Source organism: Poromitra crassiceps, assembly GCF_964638095.1.
Source record: "Poromitra crassiceps genome assembly, chromosome: 1".
NCBI classification, from domain to species: Eukaryota; Metazoa; Chordata; class Actinopteri; order Beryciformes; family Melamphaidae; genus Poromitra; species Poromitra crassiceps.
The window spans coordinates 65,476,840-65,481,652 of NC_139623.1; the positions used below are offsets into that span (position 1 = coordinate 65,476,840).

The following is a 4,813-nucleotide window of genomic DNA, read 5'->3' on the forward strand; positions in this document are numbered from 1 at the left end:
AGTCAGCCAGACTAACGTTAGATGTCTCTCCATTCAAAAACAACACAGTTTGCCTTGATCACTGCAAAACATGACATGCCGTGTGTAGCCTCCACACAATGGGGCTACACATGGTAAATTATGGTAAATACGCAGCACAATACCCGCCGTGGTAAACAGAAGAAGACTGGGATATTAACTTTAAGGCGACTCACTTCTAGACTTGAATGAAATTGTATTCACTTACTATCTGCTCCGTGGATTACCTTTTTACAATTTCGGAGCCAAAATTGTAACACAGCAACGTTGGTCCACAAACGTTGCTATTTTACAATTTTTTGGGAGATTGGGTTGGGATTATAACGTTAGTTTGCCAAGTCGCACCTGGTAATCCAGAAATGGTGTTATGGTACCTTTGTCTACTTGTAGATCATCAAGAAACTTTAAATTAATAACGATAGATGTGTTTAACAGAGCTGTATATCGGGTCTAGCAGCTGATCAGCAGCTCAGACAGCCTCAAACACGAGGTGATTGACAGCTCTATAATTCGCAAAATAGCAGTGGATGGAAACTCGCATTGTTTCGCATTTTATTTTGCCGACTTTCTGAAAATTCGATTAAAAGTTGCGATACATTTGGATGGAAACCCAGTCACACAATCTAGTTGCTGCAACTTGAGATGGTATTGGATTATGCATCATGTGTGCTGATGCTCAAAACACTGTCGATCCAACCACTCGTTCAGGCGTTTCTGTGTATTGTGACAGCCACGCACTGCACAATGTGTTCCAGATTAACCCATTGTTAATAACATCTGCTAACGTTAGTGTAGCTCATGTTAGCGAACGTTGTAAAAAAGTTTGGATTGATTGATTTATTGATTGATTGATTGATTGATTTATTAAGGTGTCATGCACATTGCTGTGCCCAGCCCACATGGGCTTGCAGGACACACAGAGAATACAGCAGTAAGAACAATGTATAAAACAATACAATAAAAACATCACAGCACCAATACATTCAAAACAACATAAGACGCGGAGCAACACATTGCTCCGACTCACAGAAACAGATCCGTACATCATTCTCCAAACAAAATGTTTTGTCTTTGCTCCCATGTCTGGCAGATAAAGTTTGCAGTGAGAAAGATACCTTTTTTAAAACATAACTCGAGTTTCTCGTAGTCGTCCAACTCAAAAAAGTCAGCATAAATTGAAGACATTTTACTAAAAAGTACGACCCTTGCCTCATCATAAGCAGTACAGTAGAACAAGAGATTAGTCTCGTTTTCAATTTCCTGTAGTTCACATACTAGACAAAGTCTATCTTCTTCAGGGGTAGCTTTGAGTCTACCAGTTTCTAGTGCTAAGGGATATTTCGGCTGCTGCCTTCTGATGTGCTCACTGCTGTGGACGCAATGTGGACTTAACCGGAAGCCGGGGACATATAAGGCTGCTATGGCGCCGCCCTAGGCCAGCCCTGGGAAACTTGTCTATAGGGTTCAAAGTAAAAAGCACCTAATTTAAAATGGAAAGATGAATGTTGTGTTGTGATTTTTAAAATTAGATTTAAATCATCATGATCATCATCATCAGTGGGCGGGCAGTGTTAGTGGGCTGTGTCTGTTGATGTAACGATTTGTGACATCATCAGTGATGTCATAAATCAGTGAATTGTGACATCATCAGTGATGTCACTTGAGCAATTGTGATATCATCAGTAAAGTCAAGCAATCGTGCTGTCATCAGTAAAGTCAAGCAATCGTGCTGTCATCAGTGATGTCATAAATCCTTCCTGGCTGAGGCTATATAAGTGGTGGAAGCACCCGCTGCTCTGGGTCTAGACATTCACATGTATACAGTTATATGTGGTGTAACTTGTTAAGTGTTTTCTATGTAGCCACCCGAAACCGTCTGTTTCGATGTCTTTATTGGAGAGTAGCTAAGTTAGATAACCGGCTACCTAACTATGTGAACTGTTAACATTAGCGAGTTGGGAGAGAAAGTTACTGCATGATGTTAGTCTTGTTTACGAGGTCTTGCACACCTTTAATGAAAACATTTAGGTCATTAATGAGCAAATTTAGAAAAGGGAAACTACAAGATGGTGCCCGTTTCAAATGCACAGCACTCAGATTCTTCAGTCAAAAACCTGATGCTCTCAAACTCGGCAGCTTGGCACAGATCTCTTCATTCGGCCCTTCCATCCACTTGTCAGATGGTTACGTGGGACGCTGCAAGAGCGTGGACACAGTGCGGCCATACTGCGCTTTTATGTTGAGGGTCCCCTCTTCACCGTACCCTGCAATCACAACGTGGGCCCAGTGGATGATAGCATGGCCACAAGACATTGCCGGTGTCCGGTGAATACACACCACGAGGCGGAGATGGGATGACTCCAAGGTGGAGAGATTGTTGCGTTCGCTAAAGGACAAGAACAAGAAGCTGGAGGAAGGAGGCCCAGTGTACAGCCCCACACTCGATGCCAAGCCCAAGCTCAGACAGCGGGTGGTAGACGAGATCAAACACTACTACCACGGCTTCAGGCTGCTGTGGATTGACATCACTATAGCAGGGCGAATACTGTGGAGGGTGCTGAATGGAAACCCGCTGTCCCGCCGCGAGAGGAGACAGTTCCTCAAACATGTGCAGACGTCTTCAGGCTGGTTCCCTTCCTGGTGTTCATCATTGTTCCTTTCATGGAGGTCCTCCTTCCTATAGCGCTGAAACTCTTCCCCAACATGCTGCCGTCCACGTTTGAGACACAGAGCAAGAAGGAGGAGAGGTTGAAGAAGGAACTGCGGGTCAAATTGGAAATGGCCAAGTTCCTCCAGGACACCGTGGAGGAGATCGCTCTGCGGAACAAGGCTGTTAAAGGCAATGTGACAGAGGAGTTCTCCACCTTCTTCCAGAAGATCCGGGACTCTGGGGAACGTCCCAGTAATGAGCAGATCGTGCGGTTCTCCAAGCTGTTTCAGGATGAGCTGACCCTGGACAACCTGACCCGACCCCAGCTGGTGGCGCTGTGCCGACTGCTGGAGCTCCAGTCCATCGGGACGAACAACTTCCTCCGATTCCAGCTCATCATGCAGCTGAGGGCCTTCCGTACCGACGACAAGCTGATAGCAGAGGAGGGGGTGGCGAGTCTGAGCGTGACCGAGGTCCAGTCTGCATGTCGCGTCAGAGGCATGAGAGCACTGGGTGTCACAGAGGACCGGCTAAGAGAGCAGCTTGGCCAATGGTTGGACCTGCACCTGAACCAGCACATCCCCACCTCCCTGCTGCTCCTGTCCCGGGCCATGTACCTTCCCGACACCTTGTCCTCCGCCGACCAGCTGAAGAGCGCGCTGCAGACGCTTCCTGAGATAGTGACGAAGGAGGCCCAGATGATGGTGGCAGAGATGGAGCTCTCCAAAGTGTACAACAAGACCAAGCTGGAGACGACGCTGCAGGAGGAGGCGTCCATACACCAAGAGCACAAGGAGAGGGAGATGGAGCGGCTGGCTGACGCTGCAGAGAAGGCTGCCAGGGAGGAAGAGCTGGAGCTCGATACAGAGAAGCGTAGCGGCGTAGCTACAGAGCTGCTACTGTCCACCGTTGACGCATCCGTCGATTCAGAGATGCTGAGGGACACGGCGCTGGTCCTGGATGCAACCAAGGGTGACGAGATCACCAAAGAGGAGATTGACATTTTGATTGACGCCTGCACAAAGCTGAAGGAGCAACGGATGCTGTTGACTCTGGAGAAAGAGGAGCTGGAGGAACTGAAGGACGACGTCCAGGAATACAACATAGATCTGGAGGAGTTAAAGAAGGAACTTTCTAAGAGCGGCCAGGAGAAGGCAGTGAAGGAGTCCAAGGCCAGCCAGCGACTCTCCAAGAGGGTCAACCATATGATTGGTCACATCGACAAGATCATCGGAGAGCTGGAGAAGGACAAGGTCCTGGATGGGCAGGGAGACGGTGGCACCTCCTCACCTGTTGGGGAGAACCTCATCAGCATTGACGAGCTCATCGGCATTATGCAACAGATCCAGACCATTCCAGAGCACAAGCTGCAGAAAATCGCTGACGCACTCGATGACAACAAGGACGGCAAGATCGACATCGATGACACCATCAAAGTGGTGGAACTGATTGACAAGGAGGACATTAACATCTCCACCACCCAGATGGCCAACATCATGGTGATGCTGCAGAAGGAGGAGAAGCTAATTAAGAAGGGAAAGGCCAAAGAGAAGCCTGACGCAACAAACAGCTATAGTACTAGTCAAGCCATAAGGCAGACTGGATGAAAAGTAAAGTGAGGTCACTGGCAGGCTTTAACGTTATACCATACCATGCTGTTTGGTTGGTTATAAGCTCACTTCATCTTTGAGATAGATCCATTATATTACATCTAATGCTATTTAATGATTTAATGAGTTAAATGCCCTCATGTCATGTGCCATTATTAAATAACGTTAGTAGAAGTAACGTTGGCACATTCACCTTACTAACACGATATAAATTGACACTTGACTACTAACAAGTAGCATAACTTCTAGAATCACTTATTGCTTGACGCTGCTTTATATTGCAAACATCACAGTTAGGTTGTCAAGTTTGTGTAACGTTACAGTAGATAATCAAATTAGTTAGCAAGTAGCAACATGCTAATTAATGTACACTCACTCTGCCACTCTGCAGCAAGTCCATTCCATCATCCACCGTATAATCCACATCACAGCCACTTCTTGCCGTTTGACTCTGGTGTGGTTTAACGCTAATTTCTCCAGATATTCTGTTGACAGCCTGCGGTTGTAGATATTTGAGACCTAGGAAAGGAGCTAG

At 46.7% G+C, this 4,813-nt stretch overlaps 1 pseudogene across 1 annotated transcript; it reads left to right on the forward strand.

Annotated features, from left to right (window-relative positions):
• The first annotated feature begins 1,993 nt into the window (after positions 1 to 1,993).
• On the forward strand, positions 1,994 to 4,275 carry LOC310790733 (mitochondrial proton/calcium exchanger protein pseudogene; annotated as a pseudogene). The gene has a single exon. The product of its transcript is annotated as a mitochondrial proton/calcium exchanger protein pseudogene (transcript).
• The last annotated feature ends 538 nt before the right edge of the window (positions 4,276 to 4,813 follow it).